We start from the raw sequence: 17,818 nt of genomic DNA, 5'->3' as shown, positions 1-17,818 counted from the left end.
TATACTATTGCTTCTAATGTATGCACTTTACTTAACTATAAGTATCGCAATAATATCGATCCATTTCTCTTGTACGAGAAAAGAGACTGATCAATAAATAACATCTTTTGTTGAACACGCCCGTCTCTTCCTTTTCTCTACATTCTGATGAGACTAAGAATGCACGTACTGACTGAGTAAAATAATTGCCTTGTGCTCACACGACTCTTGAGATTGACTCTTGATTAGGGGAGAGCAAAGTTGTCATGTTCTATGGTTGTCAGAAACTAAATCCCTTCTTGTCTAATCAGGGAAGTTAATCCTTCCTTGAACATTCGAGAAAGTTTCTAGCGAACTCTGAGCTTAGCTGGCAAACCCAAAAATTAAGTCTAGTATCGACAGTAGTAGACCTAGTTAACGTCTGGTCTAGGCCTTTACTGCTGTAGGTACTATTCCAATGCGCAGAGCCTATTGGGAAAATAGGAGCTACACTACAATTCTTGTAAAAACATATTTTCTCATCATATTCACGGAATGTGAAATTCAACAATCCATAGGAGGGTGGATCAAATTCGCATCAATCCCGATGCATTTCGGGTAACATTGGTGCCCTTCATCAGGGGAACCCTCTATGATCTAAACCAAAAGAAAACGCAAATCTTACAGGAAGACCATCAACATAATGCACATTATGTCATCCTGTATTCACAATAACGGGACAGAGGCTGGTGAACCGAATGGTGAGTGAACTATAATCAATGTGTCCAAACACAAGACGTGCCATCTTAAAGATATAATAGTATGCATAAGGTCTAAAAAAACATCCGAAAGCGGGAACTAATGTGAAAAACTAACATTGGTGCTGTGATGGTCGGATAGCCAAATTAGTATCCGACGTTATAAGGTTTACAAAACTCTTGTGATTCTAGTCGGTAAAAATATAGTGAACAATATAAATAGCTTGACTCTTTCAATTTTTTTAGATGTCCAGATCCAGATCAATCAAGGAAGATTCATGACGAATATTTTTCAGAAGAATTCAGACCGAAACAGCATCCTTCCTTTCAACAGTTTTCACAAAACCAGTCTAAAAAACAATCTACCACACTCACAGTTATTACGTGTGAAACGCATAGTATCGGACCCTGATAATTGTACAGAACAAATTGAGACTATGCTTACTAGATTCAAGATACAAGGCTATCCGGACAACATCTTACAGCAAGCTCGCACCAGATGTGCCAAAATGAATAGAAGAGATCTCTTATCAGTTAAAGACAAAAAAGATTCTAACCGGATGGTAGTAGTTTCCAAATATTCCATTGCTAGCAACTGTTACCGCAACATTATCATGAAGCATTGGCCCATGTTGACCAGATTTTAAAGGACTGTTTGTTCACCAACCAATTTTTGCCTACACACGAGGACCCAATTTGAAAGAATTGTTAACGAAAGCACCCATTGATACAGACTTTGTTTCTTACAAAGGCTTACTACCGTGCTACAACTGTAGTAATTGTCACAACTCCATATCTGGCACCACCATGAACCACCCCATGAAGGGTACACAGATCAAATTACGAATTAATGCCTCGTGCAACACTCCTAACGTGATTTATCTCCTCAAATGCCTGTGTCGCTTGGGTTACATTGGACATACCGAAAGAAAGATTCGCACACCGATCTTGAAGCGCAGCGTTGGTGGAGACCGATTGATGAAATGCTTGACTTAATCTGAGCCACTGATAATCCCTCTGGGCCCCGTACGACCACTTTGAGGGCATACCATTCTATACCAGTGTAGGAGGCCATACCTTCATTGTCTGAAAAATATGTTGTGTCCGTTTGTGTGAGAGAGTCGTGGAGAGGTGCATCTTTGAGTGCCTCCAAGTGAAGGCGCCAGGTTGGGATGTTAGATCGGATTGGTCCACAAGTCAAGCATATTTGCAAAGGGTTGTGGTCCGATAGTGTGCGGGAGAGATAGTCAGCTTGTGATATCACATAAGCATGTCCTGGTGGACCAGGTCTGTAAGTGATGTGAGAGGGTAGTAGTTTGGGTACCCTGTAGCGGTGGGCGTGAGTGGTCTAGTGTCATAGTGGGAGTGTGGTTGAAGTCACCACCCCAAATCATGGGTACGTCAGGATTTTGCAGTAGCACCCGCATGAGTGTTTGCAAATACTGGGTTTGCCTGGAGTTTGGGGTGCATAATGAGATCAATGCTACTGGTTGACCATTTATTATCCCCTCTAGAATCATATATCTTCCATTCAGATCAGTGCGGGTAGACTTTATTTCAAGTGGTGTCCTTGGTGCCACCCATATCAAGGTTCCTCTGGCATAGCTCGAATATGGTGTTCCCACCATTGTACCCCTACACCTTTTGCGCATGGACGTGATTATCTGTGTATTCGAATATGTTTCTTGTAGAAGCGCTAGAGTGACCCCTTTCCTCCTCAAATATTGATACGCTCTGTGTCGTTTTGCGCAGCCCACCAATCCACGTACATTCCAAGTTAGGAGGGTAATATTTTTCACTCATGTGACCATGTATGAAAAGGTAATAATGCCTAAGTCTGTGTTCCACTTTCGAGGTTTCATATCCACAGAATTTGTGCATATGTGTATATGTTGCACGACATAAGGGTGGGCGAGTACGATCATGGTGATTGAGTACTTTTTTGGGCAAGGATTAAAAATTCAAACTGAATACATTCCCCAACGTCCGCTCCCAGGCCCTAGTGCCAACGGGCAGCCAGCCATCCTCATTCAGCTGCGGTATAAAACTAAATAAGCGTACAAGAATATAAAAGAAAATCCTAAAATTAGTGAATAACGAATACTACATCTATAACAGCCACTTAAAGTGAGTGGTAAGTTGAGGAGCAAGATCTACAAATAGTTCCAATGTGCCCGCCTGCATGAGTTCCTGGTCTGGGCCCCAGCTTGACCCACTTGACAACACTAGAGCAGGGGGTATCAGGGTACCTACTTCTGGTGGCGCACACATTTACATAAAACATTAGCAAACCTATATAAATACTGTTACATGAGATCATCTGCCATCTGGGACGTGATATCTGGACCATCTGCCTCCAAGGCTGCCCTCTGTGAGTGTCAAAGAAGGGGTGTCCTCCGGTGAATTATCTGGCTGAGAGCCAGAGGATGCAGCATATTAAAGTGCTGCATAGCGACCAGGGTCCTGCACTGCTTGTGCTCTTTCCTTTTCCACTTGCGCCTTGCTGGGACCCTGTGGATAATGTCTAGAATGCTATTTGCGCCAGCTTTTGGTCTGCCATGGGCCGTGAGACGTGGAGGACGAATCCCTAGTGTTTGCCACTCCGTTTTGTTCCATCCATTCCCATGCGGCTTCAGGTGTAGTGCCGAAGGTGGTCTTGCCATTATGCTAAAATCCGCAGGGTGGCCGGGAATTGCAGTGCATATTTTATGTTGTGTTCGCATAGGCTTTTCTTTATTGCGGGGAAGGAGGATCTATGTTGTTATACCGCCAGCGTATAGTCCGGGTGAATATGGATCGTGGCGTTTTCGGTTATCCGCGGTCCACATCTCTTGTAACCTGAAGGATGTTGTCTCTGTCGTGGTAATTGAACAGGTGAGCCACCACCGGACCTGGTGGGGCCACAAGGTGAGATGGACTTCCAGGTACCCTGTTGGCTCTTTCCACTGAGAAAAATTTAGTATGCTTGCCTTGCAGAATTGTGTCTGTAAACCACTTCTCCAAGTATAATTCCATACTTTGACCTTCCGCCCGTTCTGGGAGACCCACTATGCAGATTTTGTTTCTACGTGATCTGCCCTCCTGGTCCTGCACCCCATTGCTTAGATATCCCACCTCCTTTTGCAAAACCTTAAGCTGTTTCTCTGTTCCCTTTACTGTGGGTCTCAAAGACGCCAGAGTTGATTCTGAGTTTTCTACCCATTCCTTTAGGCGTTTTTGATCTTCTCACAGGAGGTCCAACTCAATACAGACTGAGTAAATTTTGGGGCTTAGGGTGGATTTAATGTCCAATATGGCTGCCATGATAGCGTTGAAGCGATCTGTGTGATCAGGTTTCGCTCCCAGGTTGTTGTCCCGTTGTGGGGGCTGTCTCCGATGTCCTATATGCTGAGTCAGACGTAGCTCCCGCTTGCATTTGAGGATTCTCTGACTGAGTTCTGCCAATTTTCGTTACAGGGGGAAGGAGGAGGAGCAGGAGGGCAAACAAAAATTGTTGAGGCTCTGTGTGTATATGGTGCTGTAAATGTATGGTGTGCGCTGTATTTGAATGCCCCTTGATAGGAGCAGGTTACTCTAGTACATGTGTAGGCAACGTTGTTGGGATATTAAGTTGGAGCGCCCCGGAAGCCCAAGAGGTAGAGCTGCTTCGTAGCATCAATTGATCACACCTATGGACAAATCCCTCGTTTCTGCAACACAGATCTAGTTGGTTATTTCAATACGGGATCCAGGCCTGTCACAGTATGGTACCAGTTCTTGAAAATCTGGACAGCTTCTTTAACACAACTCCCAGGCCCACTTCGATGCGTCAACAGCAATAGTATTTCTGGACAGCTCCACCTGCGCAATACCCTGGCTTACAGCAGCTTGCCAGCAATGTCAAGGTTCTGGGCGGCCCGCCAGTTTATCATTCAGGTCTGCAGCAATGCACCTCACGTCCTCCGGGCCCTGGACCGCCCCCACCGCCCAAGGCCCAGATTCTGTCATGCTGCAACATCAGCCTATGGAGCCCCGAACGGCTCCCACAAAACAGGGGCTGGGATCGTCCCTATTTGCTGCCAGTACCAGTAGAGACCGGGCAGCTCCTCCAAGTCGGGACCCGTTTACTCTGCATCACTCCATCAGATCTTTGGGGGCCTGAGCTGTTCCCTCTGCGTTGGGCCCAGGCCCACCCCGATGCTTTGCTGATTCTTAGGTTTTACAGACAGTTCCCAGGACACAGGGCCTGAGACCTCCGTAGCTCAATACCAGGGCTCTGGTGTCATGGGGACCCATCTGGGCTGGGGTCAAGCATGTTGCTTCCCACCTCCATTCTGAGGTTTCACCATTTTCTCGGGGGCCACGGCAGCGGTATCCCACTTACCGGTGCGGTAACTCCCTGATCACCGGTGGAGGCTCTTTGATCTTTGCATCAGCAGCTTCTGTCCTCAGCACGTAGCTCCAAGACTGCGCACTGTAGGTGTTCGGAACAGAGCGAGTCTCAGCTCCAGTCACCCTTGGCCTTCGCGGGCAGGCGGTAGCAGTATTTTTCCCAAAGGCGGGCTGCTGGTACCTCAGCGTTGGTAGTTCGTACATTTTGGGAGCCACGAACCCCGGCGCACAGCGCCAAGTCCGCGCAACCTGGGTGCCCGGGCCCATGCGTGTCTCGGCTTCAGTTGCTATGGGCTTCCATGGGCAGGCCTCGCCGGAGAGTCCTATGTCAGCAGCACAGGTCCGCACTGCTCCTCTTCACTTTCGATGGCTGCCGATTTTTGCCTCCCCAGCCGGGCTGCCAATAGCACAGCATCCGCAGCCCGTGTGTATTCAGGGGCAAAGATTGCACATAGGTACAGGATTTTTCGTCGGGCCGAAGCGGAGCAGATTAGATCACGTCTGCTCCGGTCACCATCATGACCATGCCCCCAGATTCCAACAGAAAGAGGGTTATAGTGCTCAGTGCTTGAAGTAATCACAGATTAGATAAAACATTAGGAATTCCAACACAATACTTTAGAAAGCCCAAAGTTCAACTAGCATTTAATGCAAAATAGAAAGAAGCACAGCAAATTAATTAAAATACAATTAACAATTTAACCGACCAAGGCTTCTGCTAGGAAAATGTCCGTTGGACCGTAATATTAAAATAAATACAATTCAGACCAGTATGTAAATGTTTTCTTTCATAGCATGTCCATGGAACCTAATCACGTAACAGAAACGTGTTACTTTCATCACAAACGTATGTAATGAGCAAGTGTCAGGGTCTTCTCCCAGAGGAAGCTCAAGACACCTTTGGGAAGAAGATATAATTCATAAATACAATAGTTAGCTCATTAGTCTTTTTAAATCCTGCTACATGTTGCCAGGGTTGAAAGTGAAGTTATGCTTTTCACAAATGTGCAAATAAACAACCTTGAATAACATGGCTTCTGAGCCTGCTTGTACCATGGAAATTAGCGAGCATACTCAAGCTACTGAATGTTTCAAATCAGTGCGAACCTACAGTCATATTTGTAAATAAAAGATTGATAAATTGTTGGTGGTACTGTAATACCTAGGCATATATGAGTATAATACAAAAAAATACATGATTAGCTTCGCCCAGTGGTTTGAGGAAGCAATTGTCAAATGCAAGAACACAATACCAACAATAAATATTCACATGCTTAATCAAAGTCTAGTCTGTGAAGGCATGCGTTGCAACGGAATGCGAAGTAAGAACATACAACCCTCACAAAGACCATCTTACCTTTTTAATTGTCCCATGTTGTTTTATTTGCAATTAAATAGAACTGGTTTTGTTTTTTCCGAAGTGTTGCTTCCTGGTGCTTTTTGCAGTCTAGTGACTTACAACGTGGTTACACAGTTAAAATCACAGACTAGACTTTGATTAAGCATGTGAATATTTATTGTTGGTATTGTGTTCTTGCGGTTGTATGTTCTTACTTCGCATTCCGTTGCAACGCATGCCTTTACCACGCATGCGTTACAACGGAATGGTATTTCTACGCATTTGCTTTTCCTCGAATTCTGCCGTTGTGACGTCATACATCGTTAAGAGGAAGCGGAAGTTTTTTTCCGTTTTCTCCTAAACGACGTTGATTGCCTTCATATCCCGACGTGACTTCTGGTGAGTTTTATTTTTGGTGGGGAGATCCCCCCAATTCCCCTTTTTTTACTTTTAACCTTTACCACATATGCCTTTACTACATACCTCGTAGTTAAGGTATGCGTGGTAAAGGCTTTCGTGGTAACCACGCATGCGTTGTACTGCATGCGTGGTTAAGGTATTCGTGGAAACGGCCGCGTTGTAGTGGCCGTTTCCCCTTTGGGAGATGCAGGTGCAAGAATTGATCACCCCAGTAAGCTATATTTTGAATGAAAGCTTTTAATGCAGGAAACCCAATATTATTCAAATTCTGTGATTGGAAAGGGCCTTCCTCCAAAGTCAACAGCCAATTGAATGGTACTGATTCAGATTCTGTATAACTTATCAACGTCACCACAGTTTATGAGGCATACAGCACAAATATGTTGTCGTGTAAAGATACCTGGGTCTAAAGCAGCCTGCAATTAATTTGTTTCTTCCTTTATTCACATGGATAGATCTGTATCACCAGCATAGAGCACTTTGCATATTGAGCAAACCTGAGCAGCACACTAAAACAATGGACACCCATTCATGCAGAAATATGTCATGAAGAGGACTTCCTGATTGACTTAGATTGTACTAAATGCACATCAGTCATGATTATGTGGTGTATTGCATTAACAGTTAATAAAGAACTATATTAGCAAAAGAAGTGTTCAGACTACCTGCACATCCAATCCTTATCCCCTCTGCAGAGTGCACAGTGTGATCGCTGGGACACCCCTTTGCTGTGGCAGCTGTTGCGCTATACAAATAGTAGTAACATAACATAACATTCAATGACAATGAGTGTTACGGAAGTACACAGCACTCAAAATACCAGCAGTGCCAAAGGAAAAGAAAATGCATAGCTTACATCTGAGTAAATGGGTTGTGCGAGTGGCTAGTTAGGTGGAACAGATGCAAGACAGTATGTGCAAAAAGAAAGAGTGAAGAGACAGTGATGAAGAGAAAAGAGCAGCTTGGGACTGTCGGATGTGTTTTTTCCGAAGGGAGACAAAAAAAGATCTACACGCTCGTCCTTTCAAGCTTGCCCTTCTAGCAGTGCCAGACAGCCAGACTGCCCAAAAGGCCAATAGGCACTGGGAAAGAGATGATGTATAAGATATGCAGAGGGAGGATTTTAGAACTTTGTAGAGAGAAAAGGGCATACATGTCTGACAGAGTGAGTGACTGCAGAGCAAGCAATTTAAAGGGGAGAATGAGAGTGATTGAGGCACTCTCAAATTACTACCCCTTTCAAAACCTTAGGAATGCTTAATACACAGTGTAGTATTTCCAGAAACGACAGATTTTCAGGCCTAATTATTCACAACATAGCTCAATGAGGTCACTCATTTATGTCATACTGCTGATAAGCATTGGCAAAGTCAATAGGCCTGACTTGTTTTAGGTGTATATCCGTTGATGTGATTTATGTCTAGATACAATAACCGAAATTTCAAAGGGTGGCCCCCAAATACTGGTCAGGTGCCATGCTGTGTGAAACACAGAATTTCTGTTTACATGTTTTAAGCCATGTCCTTAAATAACTCTTGGAAGAAATTCTTAGTTACACCTCTTTGGCCACACCTCTTTTTAGAGACCCACCACATTTTATTATTACACTTAAAACACTACCCAGGCCGCAGAAACAAAGAGCAAAACAATGATTTTTACACAAAAATTCAAGCGAGACAAGGCAGAAGCAGCCTCATGCAATGAAAGCAACAAGGACTTTTTCACAAATGTAGGGCTCGAGGGCACTTTCAGCATGAACTCCTCTACAACCTCCATATAATTGTCTCTGAAAGAGGACCGAAAGAAATTCTAAGAACGAGTCTAATGGTCCTCCGCACAATCAAGACTCACTTTTAACAAAAACCAAAGGTCCTGCCTAGGTCCCCTTAGACAGTGTGTCATATCTGCCCCTTACCTCATTTTTCTTTTTATAAAAGCAGCCACCTAGACAGTAAGAGCTCATCAAGGAGTAAAAATGACATTGTCGGCTATGTAGGAGAAGGACGGGTCAGTTTCCATGTAGACTACAACCGCCTAATAGCACAGGGAAACCAGGCAGCTATTAACTCTCGAATCCACAAGACACAATTCTGTGGTAATCATGTCTAAAAGTTCAGTGTAATGAGGTGGTGATGTGGGATCAATAACTCGACGTGGTGCACAGGCCAAAGAGGACGAAAGCTGGCTCGTATTTTCTTGTCCTGTGATGCCTGCTCAATCAGCTTGTCTCTCTGACATCTCTACTGCAATTTCTATTGCGTAGCTCCGTCTCCCGCCAAATGCATGTCGTGTGTACGGCACTTAACTTGTTTGAGACAAGGTTTGTCGTGGCACTCGCGGGTAGGTGCAGAATCTACTTAGGCACTTAAATTAACCAGCTTGTAATTTCCATAACCCAAAGCGTTTAAGGGTGAAGAAATTGTAGAACATAACAATTAATACCGTTACAAGCTTAGCCGCTTCTTGAGAGCCATTGGGTGAGGGGACGCAGTGCTTTATTTGTAAAATATTAAGTGCCAGGGCTCTAGTCAGGAGGCCACTGCAGCTTGCACCACCCATCGCCCTTGTCATCCCTGCCAAAACAACAAATAAACATCTCTCTATCAAATAAATGCGATAGTTCAGATTATATCATGTCCCCAAAGCTAAAGGAATGGCTGCGTATGCAGGTATTACAATTATTTTAATTTATATTGTATTCCTAAACAACCGTTGTTCTGCTAATCTCTAAATTAGATGTGCAGCACCACCATGTGGTAGAATGTTCTAAGTATGGTGTTGACAATTAGGTGCCGTGCCGAGCACAGGAAACCAATTGGTGCCAAGCACCAGAAAGCACTGGCTCAAATTAAGCACTGAGGGGGAAGTGATTTAATTACATATATTAATCATAAACTGGTAGAGACAATATGTGCGTGGAAGACTGAGGGCCTCATTGCTGGCTGGTGCCTACCTTTTGTTGACTATCCGGCGCCGAAGTGTGCCTGCCCATATTTGCAAGACCACTTAAAGTCACCCTGCTCGACTTTTCATGGTCTTTTAAATATGGGCCCCTTTCACGCACTACTCTGTGTGAAAGGGATGTTCCATGAGTGTTGCTGTGGGTGTTCCCCGGCAACTTCCATGGAATCTGGCACATTCCCAGATTTACAGCGGTTTGTAAAGCTGGGAATGCGTCAGAATCCTAAGCCTCCAGGAGTGGCGCAACGAGGAGAAATACTTTTATTTCTCCTAATTCTTTCCTCATTCTATGCGTGCTGCATTCTGTAGCACGCATAGAGAGAGGAAAATGCCATCAATTATTGTTTTTATGCAGGAAGGTGTCACTTCCTGCACAAAAACAATCATCCCCACAATGCAGACTCCCTTGCAACATGACGCTAGGGTGTCTGCGTTTGTGCATGGCTGCTGTTTGTGTGCAGGCACAGGTGACAAGGACTGAAATACGCCATATCTTGTAGATACAGCACATTCCCTCCCTTTTATTTTGACACTCAGCAGCGCAGCCGAAAGGCTTGCTGCTCTGCCATGCATCAAAATATAGGGGGCGTGGCCAAGATGGCAACCTGCTAGGACGTGTTTCACTCGGCTTCCCGGCCCTGAACCCCATTCCGCCCTTCCTTATGCTGGCAAATCCCCTACATTGCTAGCACTTCACCCCGTTGTGCTGCGCCCCTCGACGGCACCCGTCGACCTGACATCTGGCCCCTGCGGCACGTCGGCTGGATTGAGTTCGTCTTCCCGTGGCGGCCGGCCCGGGGGATGGGTGTAATGGGGCTGCGAGCTCCAGCGACCCGGCGTGGTACCTGTGACATCGGTGCTAGCTTCCCGATTGCCGCGGGTCACTGCCAGGGGTCCGCATCTGAGGAGGCCGGTCGGGCGGCTCTGCGGTGAGCGGCGACCCGATGTGCAGTAGGGGCGGCGAGGCCCTGGGGCGCTCTGGTGGACGGCCGCGAAAATTGAGGCCCCGGCTCTGGGCCCACCACGCGAAGGGAGGAGAGGCTTGACGGCGCGCCCGGTCCGGGCTGGCGCCCCCGTGCTGAGCATTGAGGCATGCATCTCTTTGGGCGTGTGAGCGCCGAATCCAGCAGCGCACTAATCCCCTGAGGGGCCGGTGTTGGAAACTGCGGAGCTGCCCTGCCACGAAAATTGAGGCCCCGGTCTGAGGCCTAACCAAACCCGACCACCAGAAGGGGAAGGTGCATGCACCGAGAGCCTGGAGGAGCAGAGAATCCCCTAGCCGCTGACCTGCTGCTGCACATTTGGCCAGCAAGTAAGGAGGGGCACGTGGGGGGCGCAGGTGCCCAGCGCCGATCCAGATAACTGACCGCCCGCCCGGGTGACCCCGGGAGAAAGCTGGGTGACTACCCCCCGCTCACCCACCGGCCCATGTTTCCCGGATCCCACGCCACCACACACCAGATGAGGAGAGACACGCTAACAGCGGAGGGGCCCCACAACTATCTCGCAGAGCAGCGCCCCGGAGCGCCACGTACCACGCGCCCGGGTGAGAACTGCCTTACAAAGTGGGTCCTCTTCTAGCGGAGCCCACCCTGTGGGGCTGCTTGGACTCCGCCTGCCTACCTACCTGATTCCCGGGTTAGCGTCCGGCCGACCCCTTTGGCCCGACAACACATCTTGATCTCCCCTGTCTGGCAGGGAGCGGCAGGCAAGCCATGTCCAGCTCGGGGCGTAGAACGGGCCGCACCATACATGTTGGCCAAAGGCGCCGCAAAAGGGGACAAGGCCCAGGAAAAGACCCAACTGCCTCCCTCGCCTACAGAGCCGGCCGGCACCCCCGTGCAGGAAGATGGAGGGTCTCCCATCACAAAGGCGTTCCAGGAGTCGCTCTTCAACACCTTGCGCAAAGACTTCATGGCCTTGAAACAGGATCTGGCTGGAGAACAGCGAGAACTGCGCCGCGACGTGGACGGCTTGGGCGAAAGGGTGGCTGCCTTAGAAGAAGCGGACCAAACTCGCAGCGAGGAACTCAAACTTATGAGGCAGGAGGTAATCCAGCTTCGGGAGCAACAGGTGGACCTCCAAGCACAAGCGGAGGACCTCGAAAACCGCTCCCGGAGAAATAACATACGCGTGCGTGGACTGCCATTGAAAGCCGAGGGAAACAACGTCACATGCTATTTACAGGAACTCTTCAGGGAAATTCTCTGAGAACCAGCTGACTTTGAGGTCCGCATTGATCGCGCACATAGAGTGGGCCTAGCGCGACGTGCTCCAGCCCCCCTGCCGGACATCCAGGCCTATCTCCCTGACTTCCCCTTAAAAGAGCGGATCCTGAAGGAGGCCCGCCGGCAACAACCTCTCCGCTTCCGGGGCCATCCGGTGGCCCTATTTCAGGATCTATCAGCCATTACTCTTCAGAAAAGGAAGGCTTTCCGAATGGTCACTACCTTTCTCCGAGATAAAGAGGTGCCATACTCCTGGGGTCATCCATTCCGACTGATCTTTAAATGGCAGGGAACCCTACACGAGATGCACTCACTCCGTGACACCTGCGCCCTGATGGGCATCGACTTACCGGAAGAGGACTTACCCGGAGACACTTCACCACGACGATCGCAGGAGAGGCTCACACAGCCATTGATGGAGGGGTGGCAACGAGTGCGGAGACGCCGCCCCCCCAAAGTGCACCTTAAACCTGACCCGGAGACCATGGCCCAGGAACAAGCGGCAGCTGTCCAGGAAGTGGTCATAGACACGGCAGCTCCACGTTGAAAACGGAGGTTTGGGGATTTGCTTTAGAATGCATTGAATCTGCAAGGCGGGGGGGGGGGCGGGCGGGAGAGCCGAAGGGGCCGCTGCTGCTACACTCCTCCACGTTGGATTTCCGCAGGTCTGGACTATGTGCTAATAGACCTGGGACTATGGTTCGTTCACGGGATTGCTTGGTTGGGGTTGGGAAAGGGGGGCTGGGAGTTTGGGATGGGAGGGACGGGCTGCGGGAGTTGGGGTTTGGAAGGGGTACAGGGACCAGGAAGGGGGGGACTTCAGTTGGGGCGGGGCTCGGGTAAACGGGGGGGGGGAGGGAACCAGTGTGCCAAGGGGGGTTTCTTTTTTGAGCAGTGGTTTCATCACCTCTACACACATCTCACAAGATGGCATTCTCATCCTCGCACTGCGACTTTCCCCCCCTTGACTTGGGATGTCTAATCCAGTTCTGAAGGGGTTGACCCTTAATGTAAAGGGCTTGAATAACCCTATCAAAAGGAGGGCTGTGCTTTCCTGCTTGGAGAATTCAGGGGCCGAGATTTGTTTACTCCAAGAGACCCACTTGCTCGCAAAAGACTGGCATAGGATGAGCTCCCGCGCCTTCCCTCAGAAGTTTTTCTCCCTTCTCCCAGCGAAAAAAGCAGGGGTAATTAGAGGCAGGCTTATCACCTATAACTTCCTGGTAGGAGAACAACATCTGACAATCGACTCTCTATACAACCCAAACACAGGGCAAGAACCCTTTCTGAAAAATGCCGTCTCAGAGACGCTTCAATCTTCTCATTCCCTTCGGTTGCTTGGGGGGGACCTTAACCTAGTGATGGACATGGCCATGGACAGGTCCGGGCATAGATACGGGGACACAGGCGCCCTTTCTGCTGAGGGCAAAGCCTGGTTACAGGAGCGGGGTCTAGTGGACCTCTGGAGAGCAGCTCACCCAGGGGTTTCCCACTTTACCTTCTACTCACATGTACACCGCACTTACGCCAGGTTCGACCACTTCCTTGGTTCCTCTGACCTAGCCACTAGCCTCTCAGATGTCTACATTGTGCCAGCAGCTCTTTCCGAGCTTCTACTTACAATTCCAAGATCTAGCCCCTCCCCCCCCCCCGGAACATGGAGGCTGCGCGAAACTCTCCTACAGCGCCCGGAGGTCACTAAACAGCTTCACACACGCATTACAGACTATCTAACCACCATTGGTACACCCGGGATATCGGCCTCAGCCCTGTGGGGGGGCCCTGAAGTCGGTGACTCGAGGCGAACTCATCGCGATAGCGGCGGCGGAGGCCAAGGCCTGCAAAACGAAGAGGGACGCCCTTATGGCCACGTTTCACAGCTCGAAAAGGTACATAGTCGCACCGGGGCTCCACGGATGTGGAGGCAATTGAAAGCTGCTAGGGCCCAACTAGCCTGCCTCGACACGGACAGAGCAGAGTTTGCCGCTCTTCGCCTCCGCCACACATATTACGTAGGGGGGAATAAAACCGGTCGCCTACTAGCTAGCGCGCTGAAAGCGCGGTCTCAACGTTCAAAGATCTCAAGCCTTAAGGATGAGAATGGCGATGACATTGTGGGGGAACCACGGATCGCAGAGACATTCCGAGACTTCTACGCCTCATTATACCGCGCCGATGCTGGCTCTGGAGGGGCCATTGACGCCTACTTAGAGACAGCAGCAATCACGGCGCTCTCCCAGGTGAATGCGGAGGCCCTGGACGCCCCCATCCGGCTGGATGAAGTAGTAGCAGCTATATCCCGCCATCGCCCCCTCAAATCCCCGGGACCAGACGGTTTTTCTGCTGGTTTTTATAAGACCTTCAGCACGCTTCTGGCACCTGTCCTCACTAGGCCTTTTAATTCCTTTGGAGGCCCGGGCTCCATCCCCCGGATATGCTAGAGGCTGAAATCGTGGTGCTGCCCAAACCTGGTAAAGACCCCACTCACTGCTCAGCCTTCCGCCCTATTTCCCTCCTTAATCAGGACCTGAAGCTCTTTACTGGGGTATCGGCCGCCCACCTTGGGCCCCTCCTGCCCGGCATTCTGGAGCCAGATCAATCAGGCTTTGTCCCGAGTCGCCAATGTAGCGATAATACTAAACAGATCCTCCACTTAATCGACAAGTCCCACTTTCAGCACTTGGACTCGGCCTTGGTAGCCATTGACGTCGAGAAAGCATTCGACAGGGTCGACTGGACCTTCTTGCAACGAGTTCTGGCGCGATTCCGAGTAGGAGATCGCTTCCAGTCCTGGATCACAAGCTGTTACCACCGCCCCTTAGCGCGGATCTGCTTGGGGGGCTTACGCTCGAGTCCCTTCGAGATCCAGAGAGGCACGAGGCAGGGGTGCCCACTCTCGCCCCTTTTATTTGCTCTTTATGTAGAGCCATTGGCACAAAAGGTCCGCGATAATCCCAACATCCACGGCATTGCCTTCGGCGGGGAACCGCACAGTATCGGCCTATACACCGACGACATCATAGCTGCTCTCAACCGCCCGGAACGTTCAATCCCTGCATTCCTGGAGGAACTGGAATCCTTTGGAGCCATCTCTGGATTCAAAATCAATAGAGGGAAATCGCTGATACTGCCCTTGGGCAGAAATGCCTGCTCCGCTACGGACACGCCGGCATATGGAGGAGGCCTTCAGACTGCGACGCAACTTCCATATCTAGGCATTACCCTCACTGCCTCCACTGAATCACTGGTTGCCCTCAACTACGCTACTCTCACGTCCCGGATCCGAGCCGAAATCGCGCAGTGGTCCAGGAAACCACTCTCCTTGCTGGGTAGAGTGGCAGCAGTGAAGATGTCGGCCCTGCCCAGGGTACTGTACATCTTCCAGACTATTCCGGTGCTGCCCTCCGTTGGCGCCATCGCAAATTTACAGGCAACCTTTCACCACTTCATCTGGGGGGGAAACGTCCGCGCCTGCACAAACAACTGGCATATCGGGGCACGGACAAGGGAGGGCTTGGCATCCCCAACCTTCAGCAATATTTCCAGGCCGCCCAACTCCGCTATCTAGTGGAGTGGTACAGACCGGAATCCGAAAAACAATGGTTGTTTCAGGACAGAGCGATGGCCCAGACATCCCTCTGGAAGATCCCATTCCTTCAGCGGCATGATAGACCGCGCTACCTTCAGAAGTCACCCATAACCAACACCACCTTACGTGTCTGGGACACGGTTGCTGTTAAGAGAGGCCTAACGTCCTTTCCCTCCCCGCTTACCCCCATCCTGGACAATCCGGAGTTCCCACCGGGCACTGACCCCCAGGCCTTCTCCAAATGGCGGGATACGAGCTGCAGATCCGCAGGTCATCTTTTTGATCTGCAAGGCTTCCTTCCCCTCGCCGACCTGGCACAGGGCTACGATATTTCAGCCCCTCATCTTTTTCAATACTTCCAGCTCTGGCATTGGCTTACACACACAGACCGAGCTCCCCTGGCGCTACCTTCAAAAGTCACCCATAACCAACACCACCTTACGTGTCTGGGACACGGTTGCTGTTAAGAGAGGCCTAACGTCCTTTCCCTCCCCGCTTACCCCCATCCTGGACAATCCGGAGTTCCCACCGGGCACTGACCCCCAGGCCTTCTCCCAATGGCGGGATACGAGCTGCAGATCCGCAGGTCATCTTTTTGATCTGCAAGGCTTCCTTCCCCTTGCCGACCTGGCACAGGGCTACGATATTTCGGCCCCTCATCTTTTTCAATACTTCCAGCTCTGGCATTGGCTTACACACCCAGACCGAGCTCCCCTGGTCGGCAGGCGTTTGACAGACTTTGAAAAGTGGCTAGTGACGAAGGTGTCGGACAAAAGCCTCATATCAGAACTCTACAAGCTGCTCACTCCTTCACCTACCCCGGGTCGCGCAGCGGGCCAGAGACGCTGGGAAGGGGAGATAGGAAGAACACTGTCAGATCGGGAATGGAGCTATATATACTACAGGGCATCCCACACCACACGTAACACAGTAGGCAGGGAAGCAGCAGTGAAACTTGCAATCTATTGGCACCTTACTCCCGTCCGCCTCAATAAAGGGTATCCTACCTGCAGCGTGCTTTGCTGGAGGGGCTGCGGGGAGCGGGGCACCATGACCCATCTCCTCTGGGAGTGTCGAGAAATCAGGGACTACTGGAAGGCTGTCTTAGACGACATAGACAAAACATTCAACACTGAGGTCCCGAGATTCCCAGCTTACACCATCCTGGGCCTCCCTAATGCCATTACTTTCCCCCTAAAGTCACCACGGGGACGCCAAATGGGGATCGCCATGCAAGCGGCCTCACAACATATTCTGTCACTTTGGGGATCCACTACCAAACCCACCCATACGGGTTGGCTGCATAAACTATGGTTTACGCTAGGGATGGAGCGCATCCACACCACACTCACACAATCTGCGGCCACGTTCTGGAAGGTCTGGTTACCATTGCTGTCCCTGCTCTCCAATGAGTTCAATGAAGTCAAATGGCGCAGATATCTCCCTTTACTACGCCTTACTGAGGCTCCAAGTGATCCCTCAAGTTCGCACTAGGAGCAGTGCTAAACGCCCTGTAGATACCTGGAGGATAAATTTACTGCTATGGCACACTGGTGGGGGAGGGAGGGGAGGAGGGGGGGAGAGGGTTCGAGGTTTTTATTTTCAAAGTTCTGCTATTCTACTTGGCATTATACACCTGGACGTTGCACTTCACCTATTATACGGCACATATACATCTTCCATGACTGGATCTGTGGAGAAGACGTGCGTGTCTGTCTCGAAAGCTATCTATATATGTTGCCTCTCCATTGCAATGTAATGCCTGACTTTGCTTTTGTAATCAATAAAACAAATTTGAAACTAAAATATAGTAAATGAGGGGTTGGACATTCAGACAGCGATGTAAACTTAGCAGCATATTTCTGAAGGTTTTGTGTCAGCCTGCAAGGGGGCTCAAGTGCGATGGAAAAATTAAGTCAGATTTATTAAGTCACCAAGGCCACCTTGCGTCTCACTGAATGACTTGATAAATCCAGTAACGCAAAGTAGCGCAAATCACTGCATTGCGTTACTCTGCCCTAGGGAGGCATTCCATGGGTGAAGCGTGGGTGCTCCCACGGATCCACCCATTGAATTTGGTGCATTTCCAGATTTACCAACAATGGGAAACCTGGGAATGTGTCAAAATGCTACTTCTACCCAGGGAACGCGTAACGAGGAAAAGAATGTTTATTTCTTCCTATTTTTTCCTTTA

The sequence above is a fragment of the Lissotriton helveticus genome, chromosome 11 (genome assembly GCF_964261635.1).
Source record: "Lissotriton helveticus chromosome 11, aLisHel1.1, whole genome shotgun sequence".
NCBI classification, from domain to species: domain Eukaryota; kingdom Metazoa; phylum Chordata; class Amphibia; order Caudata; family Salamandridae; genus Lissotriton; species Lissotriton helveticus.
This window is presented reverse-complemented; position numbering follows the sequence as displayed.